The sequence below is a fragment of the Schistocerca cancellata genome, chromosome 5 (assembly GCF_023864275.1).
Source record: "Schistocerca cancellata isolate TAMUIC-IGC-003103 chromosome 5, iqSchCanc2.1, whole genome shotgun sequence".
Classification (NCBI taxonomy): Eukaryota; Metazoa; Arthropoda; class Insecta; order Orthoptera; family Acrididae; genus Schistocerca; species Schistocerca cancellata.
Genome location: NC_064630.1, coordinates 469,788,495 through 469,805,332, shown reverse-complemented (window position 1 = coordinate 469,805,332; position 16,838 = coordinate 469,788,495). Strand labels below are relative to the sequence as shown.

The following is a 16,838-nucleotide window of genomic DNA, read 5'->3' as shown; positions in this document are numbered from 1 at the left end:
CTCAGTCTGCAAGATCTGGGCGGTCGCAGAGGGTGGGCTTGCTGGTAGTTGGGAGCTCCAACGCCAGGCGTGTAATGGGGCCCCTTAGGAATATGGCAGCGAGAGAGGGGAAGAAAACCAATGTGCCCTCTGTGTGCATACCGGGGGGAGTCATTCCAGATGTGGAAAGGGTCCTTCCGGATGCCATGAAGGGTACAGGGTGCACCTATCTGCACCGAGCGAGGTGGCGCAGTGGTTAGCACACCGGACTCGCATTCCGGAGGACGACGGTTCAATCCCGTCTCCGGCCATCCTGATTTAGGTTTTCCGTGATTTCCTAAATCGCTTCAGGCAAATGCCGGGATGGTTCCTTTGAAAGGGCACGGCCGATTTCCTTCCCCATCCTTCCCTCACCCGAGCTTGCACTCCGTCTCTAATGACCTCGTTGTCGACGGGACGTTAAACACTAATGTCCTCCTCCTGCACTCATCTGCAGGTGGTCGCTCATGTCGGCACCAATGATGTGTGTCGCTATGGATCGGAGGAAATCCTCTCTGGCTTCCGGCGGCTATCTGATTTGGTGAAGACTGCCAGTCTCGCTAGCGGGATGAAAGCAGAGCTCACCATCTGCAGCATCGTCGACAGGACTGACTGCGGACCTTTGGTACAGAGCCGAGTAGAGGGTCTGAATCAGAGGCTGAGACAGTTCTGTGACCGTGTGGGCTGCAGATTCCTCGACTTGCGCCTTAGGGTGGTGAGGTTTCGGGTTCCGCCGGATAGGTCAGGAGTCCACTACACGCAGCAGGAGGCTACACGGGTAGCAGGGGTTGTGTGGCGTGGGCTGGGCGGTTTTTTAGGTTAGATGGCCTCGGGCAAATACAGAAAGGGCAACAGCCTCAAAAGATGCGGGGCAAAGTCAGGACATGCGGGGACCAAGCAGCAATCGGTATTGTAATTGTAAACTGTCGAAGCTGAATTGGTAAAGTACCGGAACTTCAAGCAAGCACCGAAGCTGAAATCGTTATGGGTACTGAAAGCTGGCTGAAGCTAGGGATAAATCCTGCCGAAATTTTTTCAAAGGCACAGACGGTGTTTCGAAAGGACAGATTGCATGCAACCGGTGGTGGCGTGTTTGTCGCTGTTAGTAGTAGTTTATCCGGTAGTGAAGTAGAAGTGGATAGTTCCTGTGAATTATTATGGGTTGAGGTCACACTCAACAACCGAGCTAGGTTAATAATTGGCTACTTTTACCGACCTCCCGACTCAGCAGCATTAGTGGCACAACAACTGAGAGAAAATCTGGAATACATTTCGCATAAATTTTCTCAGCATGTTACAGTCTTAAGGTGGAGATTTAAATTTACCAGACATAGACTGGGACACTCAGATGCTTAGGACGGGTGGTAGAGACACAGCATCGAGTGACATTATACTGAGTGCACTATCCGAAAATTACCTCGAGCAATTAAACAGAGAACCGACTCGTGGAGATTACATCTTGGACCTACTGATAACAAACAGACCCGAACTTCTCGACTCTGTAAGCGCAGAACAGGGAATCAGTAATCATAAGGCCGTTGCAGCATCCCTGAATATGGAAGTAAATAGGAATATAAAAGAAGGGAGGAAGGTTTATCTGTTTAGCAAGAGTAATAGAAGGCAGATTACAGACTACCTAACAGATCAAAACGAAAATTTCTGTTCCGACACTGACAATGTTGAGTGTTTATGAAAAAAGTTCAAGGCAATCGTAAAATGCGTTTTAGACAGGTATGTGCCGAGTAAAACTGCGAGGGACGGGAAAAACCCACCGTGGTTCAACAACAAAGTTAGGAAACTACTGCGAAAGGAAAGAGAGCTTCACTCCAAGTTTAAACGCAGCCAAAACCTCTCAGACAAACAGAAGCTAAACGATGTCAAAGTTAGCGTAAGGAGGGCTATGCGTGAAGCGTTCAGTGAATTCGAAATTACAGTTCTATGTACCGACTTGACAGAAAATCCTAGGAAGTTCTGGTCTTACGTTAAATCAGTAAGTGGCTCGAAACAGCATTTCCAGACACTCCGGGATGATGATGGCATTGAAACAGAGGATGACACGCGTAAAGCTGAAATACTAAACACCTTTTTCCAATGCTGTTTCACAGAGGAAGACCGCACTGCAGTTCCTGCTCTAAATCCTCGCACAAACGTAAAAATGGCTGACATCGAAATAAGTGTCCAAGGAATAGAAAAGCAACTGGAATCACTCAACAGAGGAAAGTCCACTGGACCTGATGGGATACCAATTCGACTCTACACAGAGTACGCGGAGGAACTTGCCCCCTTCTAATAGCCGTGTACCGCAAGTCTCGAGAGGAACGGAAGGTTCCAAATGATTGGAAAAGAGCACAGGTAATCCCAGTCTTCAAGAAGGGTCGTCGAGCAGATGCGCAAAATTATAGACCTGTATCTCTGACGTCGATCTGTTGTAGAATTTTAGAACATGTTCTTTGCTCGCGTATCATGTCATTTCTGGAAACCCAGAATCTACTCTGTAGGAATCAACATGGATTCCGGAAACAGCGATCATGTGAGACCCAACTCGCTTTATTTGTTCATGAGACTCAGAAAATATTAGATACAGGCTCCCAGGTAGATGCTATTTTCCTTGACTTCCGGAAGGCGTTCGATACAGTTCCGCACTGTCGCCTGATAAACAAAGTAAGAGCCTACGGCATATCAGACCAGCTGTGTGGTTGGATTGAAGAGTTTTTAGCAAACAGAACACAGCATGTTGTTCTCAATGGAGAGACGTCTACAGACGTTAAAGTAATCTCTGGCGTGCCACAGGGGACTTTTATGGGACCATTGCTTTTCACAATATAAATGACCGAGTAGATGGTGTCGGAAGTTCCATGCGGCTTTTCGCGGATGATGCTGTAGTATACAGAGAAGTTGCAGCATTAGAAAATTGTAGCGAAATACAGGAAGATCTGCAGCGGATAGGCACTTGGTGCAGGGAGTGGCAACTGACCCTTAACATAGACAAATGTAATGTATTGCGAGTACATAGAAAGATGGATCCTTTATTGTATGATTATATGATAGCGGAACAAACACTGGTAGCAGTTACTTCCGTGGCCGGCCGATGTGGCCGTGCGGTTAAAGGCGCTTCAGTCTGGAACCGCATGACTGCTATGGTCGCAGGTTCGAATCCTGCCTCGGGCATGGATGTGTGTGATGTCTTTAGGTTAGTTAGGTTTAATTAGTTCTAAGTTCTAGGCGACTGATGACCTCAGAAGTTAAGTCGCATAGTGCTCAGAGCCATTTTAGTTACTTCTGTAAAATATCTGGGAACGATTTGGAGTGGAATGATCATATAAAATTAATTGTTGGTAAGGCGGGTACCAGGTTGAGATTCATTGGGAGAGTCCTTAGAAAATGTAGACCATCAACAAAGGAAGTGGCTTACAAAACACTCGTTCGACCTATACTTGAGTATTGCTCATCAGTGTGGGATCCGTACCAGATCGGGTTGACGGAGGAGATAGAGAAGATCCAAAGAAGAGCGGCGCGTTTCGTCACAGGGTTATTTGGTAAGCGTGATAGCGTTACGGAGATGTTTAGCAAACTCAAGTAGCAGACACTGCATCGCGGTGTAGCTTGCTGTCCATGTTTCGAGCGGGTGCGTTTCTGGATGAGGTATCGAATATATTGCTTCCCCCTACTTATGCCTCCCGAGGAGATCACGACTGTAAAATTAGAGAGATTCGAGCGCGCACGGAGGCTTTCCGGCAGTAGTTCTTCCCGCGAACCATGCGCGACTGGAACAGAAAAGGGAGGTAATGACAGTGGCACGTAAAATGTCTTCCGTTGCACGCCGTTGGTTGGCTTGCGGAGTATAAATGTAGATGTAGATGCAGAATCCCTAATTTGCGGCCCTGCAAACATTTCTTCCTTTATTCTTGCTTCACTGATTCTTCGAAACCACTCTCGGAAGTACATGTATGCACGTGAACTTTTGTCCATGGATTTCATGAAACTTTTTAACAAACCTCAGATCAGGTCGCGAACTGTGTATGGACAGCTCAGTTGGTAGACAACTTACCGCGAAAAGCAAAGGTCCCGAGTTTGAGTCTTTGCCTGGCACACAGTATTAATCTGCCAGGAACTTTCAAGTCTCAGTTTGATGTGCGCTTCTGTCCACGCAGTAGTCCATTCCGAGCTGACCATTTATTCCCCAGAGTAGTGTTTCTGGTCCGTCTCCGCTATCTCTCTCGAGTAGAAAGTAGCAGTACTTTTTGTGTAGGCGAGCTGCGTACCGACATGGACTGCAATTACATGGTGTAGACAAAAATATGGAAAGAATACAAACACAACATATTATCATACCTAACAAGGTGTGAGAAAACGGTTGACATTCAAAATAGCCCCCAGTCGTGTCGGAATGGGTGAATACAGGTCATATATGGCTTTAAAGGGTATCATATAACATGTTCAGATAACGATGACGGAGATACATAGCGATCAAGCACCCTTCTCTCCAAAGTAGAACACAAAGTTTCAATAATAGTGAGACCTGGAGACTGGTGCATCGGCGAGATGTGACAGTTCATACTCATGCTCACAAAACCAATCCCAGACCATGCGAGCTGTGTGAAAAGCTGGGTCCTCTCGTCTTTGAACACAGCACCACGACAGGGGAACCATGGGATGGACTTAATTAGCCAAAGGGTCACATAATCCTTGACAGTAACCATGGTCCCCATGGAATACCACTCCATGGCTACCCATATCATCACCGTATCCCCGACAGATTTCACTCTTGTGAGTAAACGCGGCCAAAAGCTGAAAACTGGGTGAAACATGAATCATCCGACCAAATGACATAGCTCCACTGTCCACATGTTATGTCTTCGGCACCACGTTTACCTGTTAGGGGCATTTGCATCACTGATCAGTGATTTTGGAAATGCAACTTTCCCTGCAATTCCCCGCTTACGGAGCCCCCTTCGTGTTATTTTGGTGATGAGAGGGTTCGCAAGTGTGAAATTCAGTTCTGCAGTTACTTTTGCAGCTGTCGTCCTTTTATATTTCGTCACAGTCCTCTTCAATGACCGTCCGTCACTGTCCTTCAACACACACTTCCGTCCGCGTTGAGTCTTACTGGATGACGTTTCTCCACTTTCTTGCATGCGGTATAAATCTGCGGCTAGAACTCTGTTGGCCCTGACATAAAGCAGTCACAACTAAACACTACACTGTTCTTACACTTGCAAAGCATTGGGCACATTGCACAGGTGTCTTTTACGTCCAAATACAGTAGCGCAACCTGAAGCCTTTAGTTCAGGCACGCTTTTCTCGCGGTGTTTCCATATTTCTATGCAACCCCTGTATCTTGAGAGCTCAATACTGGATACGTATCAGTAGCTATTTGAAGTTTTCCTATGTATCTTTCAGATTAACTGCATGAGCTATCTGAACAGAAGGACATCTGTTCTCATAGTGGAAAGTGTCCGCCCCTGGTAGCTTAGCGGTCAGTACGACGGAATGACATACCTAACGGCCCGGGTTCGATTTCCGGCTGGGTCGGAGATTTTCATCCCCATCGACACGCAAGTCGCCGAAGTGGCGTCAACTCGAAAGACTTGCACCAGGCGAACGGTCTACCCGACGGGAAACCCTATCCGGCATAGTGGACAGTTACTGCTTTCAGACTACTTTTATGGAATCTACGCACAAGCGACACTAATTAACACTTAGATCGTGGCCAAGGTATGTCACATTCCTTGGAGAATTGTTCAGATAGAAACAGAGTACGAGAAAAAACTTGTTGCTCTTTTGATTAACAGTGCTCTTGAAAAGTTGGTTCTACGTGCATAGCTTTCTCGCTGTTTTCTGTGAGTCGCCACTGTACTCGCCTTCACTCACCGTTCATTTTCGGGAGGCACTCCGTCGGCAGTTAGTCATTGTGACATACGAGGCTTAAGCCAGATGGTAAATTATGATATTGTACAGCTTTTCTTATTTTCGAGGTTGTGTGGTCCGTTAGTTCCCTCCAGTCATCAGTGCCATGCTCGTTGGAATAAATAATTAAATAGTACTGTCGAATGCAACGTACCAGTAATAATTGCTGTATTGCAGCATACACACGTACGCTGACATTAACATTTTTGTTCCGTTTCCTGTCCACCTGGACTTTGTTTCCTTACCTTAAGCTTCCCAACAGCTGCAGAATATTTGCTCTTCATAACCTTTTCCATGATGCCTAGTACTTCGACAAAGCGGACTTGGTAGATTCATGGTGAACTTCATCCACTGTACAGGGTGAAAAGTATTTAAACCGACAAACTCTGGGAGGTTGTACGGGACATCAAAACAAATATTTTTCCCTAATGTCTTTTTTCCTATGAGGAGTATTTAAAACGGTAGAGGAAGTTTTCTCTGGCTGCAAACTAATTAAACCAACAAACACTTTTCCATTTTTTATGACCAAAAGACAACATATTAACACAACACGATTTCAATGACAACAGATTTTCAAAAATGCCTCCATTGACACGTAAACAAAGGTTGCACCGTCGGATCATGTTCTGTCTGACACCTGCAAAAACCCCAGGAGTATCCTGAATTGTTCTTGCTGCTGCTACTATCCGGGCAACCAGATCCTCTTCTGATGCAACAGGAGTTGCGTAAACAAGGTTGCGCATCTCTCCCCACACAAGAAAGTCCAGCGGGGACATATCTGGGGATCGAGCAGGCCATGGTACAGGACCACCTCTGCCCATCCACGTTTCTGGGAACCGTCAGTCCAGGAATCGACGCACACGGCGACTGAAATGTGCCGGCGCCCCGTCATGTTGGAACCACATGCGTTCTCTTGTAGGGAGCGGGACGTCTTCCAGCAATTCTGGCAATGCTCTGGCGAGAAAATTTTAATAGTGCCTGCCATTTAATGGCCTAGGTAGCAGATACGGCCCAATTAAACAGTCTTCAACAACACCGTGTCACACATTAACGAAGAACCGCACTTGATGAGCGATAGTAACTGTGGCATGTGGGTTATCCTCACTCAAAACATGCAAATTGTGCGTGTTGAAGACTCTATCACTCCCGAACGTTGCCTCATCGGTAAACAACACAGAGGATGGAAATGTAGGATCCATTTCACACTGTTCCAGCTACCACTGCGAAAACTGTGCTCTGGGTGGATAATCAACTGGCTCCAGGTTTTGGACACGCTGTAAGTGAAATGGACGTAACCACTGCTCTCGAAGAACTGTTCTCACATTCGTCTGATTCGTCCCCATGTTAAGTGCAATTACACGAGTGCTGATTGAAGGATCCTGCTCCACATGCTGCAAGACAGCTTCCTCAAATTGCAGCGTTCTTACCGTGTGACGGCGTCGCTGTCCAGGTAATCTGCTAAATGACCCGGTCTCACTCAGACGTTGGTACACAGCAGCAAAGGTAGTATGATGCGGGATACGGCGATTAGGATATTGTGTTGTTGATAAACCCGCTGTGCAGCTCGTCCGTTGTGGTGAGCTGCGTAGTACGCGCCAACCATATCAGTGTACTCACTCCAGGTGTATCGCTCCATTAGTAAATAGAGACAATGCACTACTACACTGTTGGACAGCAGTTGCCTACAACTGAAGAGCGTAATACGCCCTCTAACAACTGAAGATCGTAATACGGCCTCTAACAACTGAAAAGCGTAATACGTCCTCCACCGGTTTAAATAATCCTTATAGGCAAAAAAGACATTAGGGAAAAATATTTGTTTTGATGTCCCCTACAACCTCCCAGAGTTTGTCGGTTTAAATACTTTTCACCCTGTATAGCCTGCCTCGCCATAACTGCAAGTAAACTACATTCGTCCGCCGGCGTGTAATTACGGCTGCCAGCGGCGCCTGCGGCATTACTTGCGAGCTTCGCGTGCACGGCCGGCGGTTGCAGGTGTGTCTGATGTTCCACGTCATCCCGCGGCTACAGGATTGCAAACGGCGTGTCTTCAGCGTGTTGTAGCCACTTCCCGACGTTAACGGCGAAACTTGAAACTACATCAGCAGTTCCGTCGTATCTTCCACTTCCGCGGAAGATCCGTCGATTGAATTTACAGCTAAACCAAACTAACACCTGGCCATCGGAGATGATGTTTACTTGCATAAAGGAACCAGAACCATAAATAACTCACGGTTACAACGGAAAAAAGAACTGCACTGGACTTAAACGCACTCGATGTGTTCCCGATCATAGACGCGCTGTTTGTTTCCCGCCTAACTCCTCTGACAGATCTGATGTACTCGATGGCTGTCATAATGTGCCCTGTAACTATTGTTATACTGCCAACGGTTGCCATATGGGTGGTATCTGTTTTGATCACGATTTGCGTTATAAAAGTTCCCTTGTCGTGCCCGGTTACTATTTCTGCCGTCACGGAATTGTGACGGATGTGACCTGTAATTGTTGGTGTTTTCCCGTTTTCGCATCCCACGAGTGTCTGTGTCGATTTCCAGTTCTTGCAACACTCCCTGAAAAGCTTCAGTATCATCTTTGCATCGTCCTGCCAAAATAATATGTCTTAAATTGTCAGAAAATTTAATTAAACAAATGCGGATGAGTTCCATGGGGCTGTAGGGGTTAGACAAATACTGATTTTTGTGCAACATATCTTCAAAATATTTAACCGAACTGGAAAATTCAGATTGTTCGAAATGTTTCATCATTATGATACGGTGTTATACTCGATCTTGGGTAGCCTGAGACCAATATGTAGAAAGGAAGGCATGGTAGAAATCTCCTTCACTGTGACAGTCGCGAATAACCAATTGCATTCTTATAGCTGGTTCATTCTCCGAATAGCCACACATGAATTCTGATTTGTGCTCTGATGACCAATTAGGAGGATAGCAATGAGCAAACTGATGAAGCCAAGATTGTGGATGAATGTCGTTACCGGATCTCTGTGGTAATGAATGTGACTGCGATAACTGTAGAAACAGACAATATAGGACCCAGAACAAATTCATATCAAGGGAGGCAAAATAACTTCAGACGCAAAGGTCGACCTCGCAATTACGATTCCGGGAGAAATTCTACACAACGTGATCGACAAGAAAGAAATTACCGACATGACGACAGACGCTATAATCATGACGACAGACCTGAATTTAATCGGAACTGGCGTGCTTCACACAGGGCTGGGCCCTCTCGACAAGATGAAATTGTATAAGTTGATCTCTAAATCCCAGTAACGATGCGCTACAACAAAGAGATAACAGACAATGACATGCACCACAGGCAGCCACAAAACGAACTCATGAAGCTGATGACGTATCTGCTGTCTCTATTAATTATGTGAAAATGGAAGACATTAGGGACATCTTACTCCAGGAACACGATATGTAATTCACATCACAGCAAATGACATAAAATTTACGGCAGTACTTGACTCTGGCAGTACTATTTCAGTAATTAGTGAAACAGCTTTCAGTAAATGCAACAAATCGAACAATTGCCCCACACTTCCTTTACGTAAGATTAAATTACAAGGTGCAATTTTTGGAAAAAGTGTAGACGTACGCCAACAGACTTACTTAGAATTCTTTTGTTAAAGCCATAGATTTACTATGAATTTTCTTATTGTGCCATTATTGTCGACAGAAGTTATATTGAGTATAGACTTTCTGAATGAATATAAAGCAATTTTAAACTTTCACGGTGCTGAAATAAGTTTAGAAAAAGAAGTTAAGTCAACAGCTTTGAAATTTGAAGATTTGCTTTTAAATCATGACGAGGAAATTAATCAGCTTTTCCTCTTGTTAGATCACAGTATGGAACTTTCGACGGAATTTGACACTATCAATCATTTTGCAAGTACTGACAGAGATTATATTGATGACGCATTAGATACTAACGATTTAATTCAGAATGAAATTCAAACAATTGAGTACTGTAATGATGGGCAGGACCTTTTTGACATTTTACAAGCACATTCCACAGTTTTTACTGCACAAACAGGAACAATTAAAGGATTTCAATACCAATTTCGTGTTTGTGAGCATACTAAATTTTGCATTAGGCCATACGTAATTCTGGCACATTGTAGGGACCGTGTTAAAATGGAAATACAATCTATGCTTGACGAGGGCATTATTGAACATGCAGAAAGCTCATACAATAACCCATTACACGTTGTTAAGAAGAAAAACACAGCGATATTGCTTGTCTTAGATTCCAGACAAATAAATACCATAATCATTCCTGAAACAGATAGGCCGCAAACGTTGGAAGAACTTCTCCAAAATTTCAGTGGTGTAAAAGCGTTGTCTTCTATTGATCTCAGATCCAGCTTTTATCAAATGGAAATTCATCCAGAATGTAGGAAATACACGACTTTTCTTTGTTTCGGCATTTGTTATCAGTTTCGCAAACTTTCTTTTGGTTTGAACATTTCTTCGGCAGCATTCATTCGTAGTCTAAATTCCATATTACCGGAGTTGTTAAAACGTCACATCACCTCATACGTGGACTATATTTTAATAGCAGAAGCGTCTTGGGAACAACATAATCGCATCCTCAACAGTGTGTTACGAATTTTTGCAGAATCTGGAATTACAGTTAACTTGGAAAATTTTGAATTTGGTAGGACAAAAGGTGAAATTTTTGGGTCACACTATTTCTTCTAAAGGCATTCAGCCGGATCCTGAAAAGTTAGACGAATCAGAGCCATTCCATTTCCATCCACAAAAACAAGTTCTCATTTTTCTAGGTCTCGTGAATTTCTACTGTCTATGCAAATTCTAGTAACACCAAAACGTCGTTCTGGCTCTGAGCACTATGCGACTTAACTTCTAGGTCATCAGTCACCTAGAATTAGAACGAATTAAACCTACTAACTTAAGGACATCACACACATCCATGCCTAGGGCAGGATTCGAACCTGCGACCGTAGCGGTCTCTCGGTTCCAGACTGTAGCGCCTAGAACCGCACGGCCACTCCAGCCGGCAAAAACGTCGTTCTCTCACTGGCAAAATCACTAAGATGATGGGATGATCAGGCACAGCTGGAATTCGATTCTTTGAAAGAAGCACTACTAAACACGCCAATCTTAGCCCACCCAGATCTGTCACAAGATTTCTATCTTAGCATGGATTCTTCTGAAGTTGGTCTTGGTGCTCATTTATTTCAAGAAACCATAGAAAATGACATTATTGTTCGGCAAACTATCGCTTTTGCTAGCCGCATGCTAATAAAATCTGAAATAAACTATTCCGTCACTGAATTAGAAGCTTTAGCTATCGTTTGGGCATTTGACAAATTTAGTTTTGTAATTTTTTTCTCCTATCTTTCTACGTAATTCTGTAGCTCTCAATTCGCTCGAGCAATCAATCATTAATGATAGGAAATACAGTCATAGCTCAGTCACTCAAAATGATTCTGAAATTTTACTTGTTAGAATGAAATCAGGCGAAGATTCTTCTTCTCTGCAGGCTCGTGCTTTGCGGCAGTCTGCTAATCTGTACAAATAAAATGCCTCGTAATTTTGGGAGCGTTGTATAATCAGTCGGGAAACCTCAGATCAAGCGGATATTTAGCTTTGATGAAGTTTAACCTTCCGAAGAAGTAATGGAGCTCTTGGATTATTAAATGCAGGTTCGTATCCAGTCTTTCGGAAGTCCCTTCTGATTAACAACTACGCAATATATCGATAAATATCATTAATTCTCATATTTCCAATACACATCTTTTATTTGAAGGAGCAATCTATATATATATTTCCTCTTAATCGTACAGTTCGTATCAGTTATCTTCTGTGATAAATCTCAATAATCAGATTACAGTTCTTCCAAACCAAGCTCATGCTAATCGGCACGAAGACAATCCCGGAAGATCCCTTTCTTTTTTACTAACCACCACCAGAGAGAGTACTACAAAGAATACTTATGCGGTCATGGCATAGCTATTGCATGAAACTATTTTGCGCATGGATTCTGCGAGTATGAAGATAGAAAATTTGTAAACGTCATTCAAGGGTAGAATTGTATCAGAATAATTCATCGAATATAAAGAGATATTACAGTTTCTTTCTTTCTGGCAAACACATAAAAGTTTATAGTGCCCATCGTGCATTACAATTTCTTATATGTCATCAAAATTAAATCCTGACAGGCTGAAACGATGGAGATACATTGTCAAAACATTGAATGGATTGTTTCTTCCACACCGTTACACAAAGCGACTGGACGGTCTGTATCCAACGCATTTGTTAAAAATTTCTTACGTGAAGTTGGACACGTTGCCGAAGTCATTTCAGATAATGGACCACAATTCAAATCTGCTGTTTGGTCATACATGCTTCGGAATCGTAAAATAAAACCTTTTTGTATTTCATTGTACTCTCCACATAGTAACCCATCTGAACGGATTATGAAAGAAATCAATAAGCTTTGCCGACTTTATTGTCACAGAAAGCATCAGCATTGCGATAGATACTTACACTTATTTGTAAACGTGCTGAATGAAATGTGTCATGACTCCACTGCCTTACCACCTGTTCTTGTACTGAGGAATGAAGAACCACCGAACAGAATCAGAGAGCTTGTACCTTTTGCGCATACACGCAAACTTCGACATAAAGACATAATTGATTTTGATATCAAAAATATAAATTCTGCTGCAGACAAAAGGAGAGAACTACACGGTAAGACAAATGCAAAGAAATTACATATTGGTCATTCATTGTCACACAAGAAGAAACATTTCAGTAACAAATTTTTTCTGATTTACAATCGACCTTATAGGATCCGACGTATACCGCATGAAAATTGCGTTGAAGATCAAACTCTCCCTGCGCACTAAGAAAAGTAAAGGATTACACCACATTTCTCATGGAAAACTGTTTATTGAGAAACAATCTGCTTTCTGACGTAGTCGTTGCCATTGAATTTTTCACTTCAAGTTAATATTCCGCTTTGTCACATTTCGCATGCAGCGATGTTTGGAAGTCAACTATCCAATCAACAACGTATGGAATTTATTAATACAGTAACTTTACGAGTACAGGGGACAAACGACACAGTCTCATGGTGTGTACAGTTTGCTTGTTAGTTGCACGATTACGTCACGACCATAAAGTCCATGTTGTTCTTGTGGTCTTCAGTCCTGAGACTGGTTTGATGCAGCTCTCCATTCTACTCTATCTTGTGCAAGCTTCTTCATCTCCCAGTACCTACTGCAACCTACATCCTTCTGAATTTGCTTAGTGTATTCATCTCTTGGTCTCCCCCTACGATTTTTATCCTCCACGCTGCCCTCCAATACTAAATTGGTGATCCCTTGATGCCTCAGAACATGTCCTACCAACCGATCCCTTCTTCTGGTCAAGTTGTGCCACAAACTCCTCTTCTCCCCAATCCTATTCAGTACCTCCTCATTTGTTATGTGATCTACCCATCTAATCTTCAGCATTCTTCTGTAGCACCACATTTCAAAAGCTTCTATTCTCTTCTTGTCCAAACTATTTACCGTCCATGTTTCACTTCCATACATGGCTACACTCCATACAAATACTTTCAGAAATGACTTCCTGACGCTTAAATCTATACTCGATGTTAACAAATTTATCTTCTTCAGAAACGCTTTCCTTGCCATTGCCAGTCTACATTTTATATCCCCTCTACTTCGACCATCATCAGTTATTTTGCTCCCCAAATAGCAAAACTCTTTTACTACTTTAAGTGTCTCATTTCCTAATCTAATACCCTCAACATCACCCTACTTAATTCGACTACATTCCATTATCCTCGTTTTTCTTTTGCTGATGTTCATCTTATATCCTCCCTTCAAGGCACTGTCCATTCCGTTCAACTGCTCTTCCAAGTCCTTTGCTGTCACTGACTGAATTACAATGTCATCGGCGAACCTCAACGTTTTTATTTCTTCTCCATGGATTTTAATACCTACTCCGAATTTTTCTTTTGTTCCTTTACTGCTTGCTCAATATACAGATTGAATAACATCGGGGAGAGGCTACAACCCTGTCTTACTCCCTTCCCAACCACTGCTTCCCTTTCATGTCCCTCGACTCTTATAACTGCCATCTGGTTTCTGTACAAATTGTAAATAACCTTTCGCTCCCTGTATTTTCCCTCTGCCACCTTTAGAATTTGAAAGAGAGTATTCCAGTCAACATTGTCAAAATCTTTCTCTAAGTCTACAAATGCTAAAAACGTAGGTTTGCCTTTCCTTAATCTTTCTTCTAAGATAAATCGTAAGGTCAGTATTGCCTCACGTGTTCCAGTATTTCTACGGAATCCAAACTGATCTTCCCCGAGGTCGGCTTCTACTAGTTTTTCCATTCGTTTGTAAAGAATTCGTGTTAGTATTTTGCAGCTGTGGCTTATTAAACTGATTGTTCGGTAATTTTCACATCTGTCAACACCTGCTTTCTTTGGGATTGGAATTATTATATTCTTCTTGAAGTCTGAGGGTATTTCGCCTGTATCATACATCTTGCTCACCAGATGGTAGAGTTTTGTCAGGACTGGCTCTCCCAAGGCCGTCAGTAGTTCCAATGGAATGTTGTCTACCCCGGGGGCCTTGTTTCGATTCAGGTCTTTCAGTGCTCTGTCAAACTCTTCATGCAGTATCGTATCTCCCATTTCATCTTCATCTACATCCTCTTCCATTTCCATAATATTGTCCTCAAGTACATCGCCCTTGTATAGACCCTCTATATACTCCTTCCACCTTTCTGCTTTCCCTTCTTTGCTTAGAACTGGATTTCCATCTGAGCTCTTGATGTTCATGCAAGTGGTTCTCTTTTCTCCAAAGGTCCCATTAATTTTTCTGTAGGCAGTATCTATCTTACCCCTAGTGAGATAAGCCTCTACATCCTTACATTTGTCCTCTAGCCATCCCTGCTTAGCCATTTTGCACTTCCTGTCGATCTCATTTTTGAGACGTTTGTATTCCTTTTTGCCTGCTTCGTTTACTGCATTTTTATATTTTCTCCTTTCATCAATTAAATTCAATATTTCTTCTGTTACCCAAGGATTTCTACTAGCCCTCGTCTTTTTACCTATTTGATCCTCTGCTGCCTTCACTACTTCATCCCTCAAAGCTACCCATTCTTCTCCTACTGTATTTCTTTCCCCCATTTGTGACAAGTGTTCCCTTATGCTCTCCCTGAAACTCTGTACAACCTCTGGTTCTTTCAGTTTATCCAGGTCCCATCTCCTTAAATTCCCACCTTTTTGCAGTTTCTTCAGTTTTAATCTACAGGTCATAACCAATAGATTGTGGTCAGAGTCCACATCTGCCCCTGGAAATGTATTACAATTTAAAACCTGGTTCCTAAATCTCTGTCTTACCATTATATAATCTATCTGATACCTTTTTAGTATCTCCAGGGTTCTTCCATGTATACAACCTTCTATCATGATTCTTAAACCAAGTGTTAGCTATGATTAAGTTGTGCTCTGTGCAAAATTCTACCAGGCGGCTTCCTCTTTCATATCTTAGCCCCAATCCATATTCACCTACTACGTTTCCTTCTCTCCCTTTTCCTACACTCGAATTCCAGTCACCCATGACTATTAAATTTTCGTCTCCCTTCACTATCTGAATAATTTCTTTTATTTCATCATACATTTCTTCAATTTCTTCGTCATCTGCAGAGCTAGTTGGCATATAAACTTGTACTACTGTAGTAGGTGTGGGCTTTGTATCTATCTTGGCCACAATAATGCGTTCACTATGCTGTTTGTAGTAGCTTACTCGCGTTCCTATTTTCCTATTCATTATTAAACCTACTCCTGCATTACCCCTATTTGACTTTGTGTTTATAACCCTGTAGTCACCTGACCAGAAGTCTTGTTCCTCCTGCCACTGAACTTCACTCATTCTCACTATATTTAACTTTAACCTATCCATTTCCGTTTTTAAATTTTCTAACCTACCTGCCCGATTAAGGGATCTGACATTCCACGCTCCGATCCATAGAACGCCAGTTTTCTTTCTCCTCATAACGACATCCTCTTGAGTAGTCCCCGCCCGGAGATCCGAATGGGGGACTATTTTACCTCCGGAATATTTTACCCAAGAGGACGCCATCATCATTTAATCATACAGTAAAGCTGCATGCCCTCGGGAAAAATTACGGCCGTAGTTTCCCCTTGCTTTCAGCCGTTCGCAGTACCAGCACAGCAAGGCCGTTTTGGTTATTGTTACAAGGCCAGATCAGTCAATCATCCAGACTGTTGCCCTTGCAACTACTGAAAAGGCTGCTGCCCCTCTTCAGGAACCACACGTTTGTCTGGCCTCTCAACAGATACCCCTCCGTTGTGGTTGTACCTACGGTACGGCTATCTGTGTCGCTGAGGCACGCAAGCCTCCCCACCAACGGCAAGGTCCATGGTTCATGGGGGGCATAAAGTCCATATCCTTGGAGAATATACTGCTAATGAGGTTTTACTGCATTATTTTTTTTGTTTATTTGAAAAGACAATTTGTAATTAAAATACTTTCTGAGAAGTTACAGATGACACAGTATTTGGTTTATTTGACAGCTACACGTTTACAGTACGACACTACTTAGGAGTGACACAATCTTCATTATTCCTTTTACACCAAATGTGTTTTATGTCTGGACAGTTTTTCTACGTTCTTGTGGACAGTAAAATATGTTTTGGTAATGACTTTTGTGGTATAGCTACAGTGAGACAGTCATTTTCGTAACACAATACGTTACAGTACATTACTGTACTTTCAAGATCACGGCAATGCACGTAATAACTACGAAATTTATACGCACAGCTCTTTACTTATGTATATGACAAGGTAAGTACATTGACTTCTGGAGAACTTTGCT

At 42.9% G+C, this 16,838-nt stretch overlaps 1 non-coding gene across 1 annotated transcript; it reads left to right on the top strand.

Annotated features, from left to right (window-relative positions):
- Positions 1 to 217: 217 nt before the first annotated feature.
- Trnaa-cgc (transfer RNA alanine (anticodon CGC)) lies at positions 218 to 290 on the top strand. The gene has a single exon. It is a non-coding gene; the product is annotated as a tRNA-Ala (tRNA).
- Positions 291 to 16,838: the final 16,548 nt, after the last annotated feature.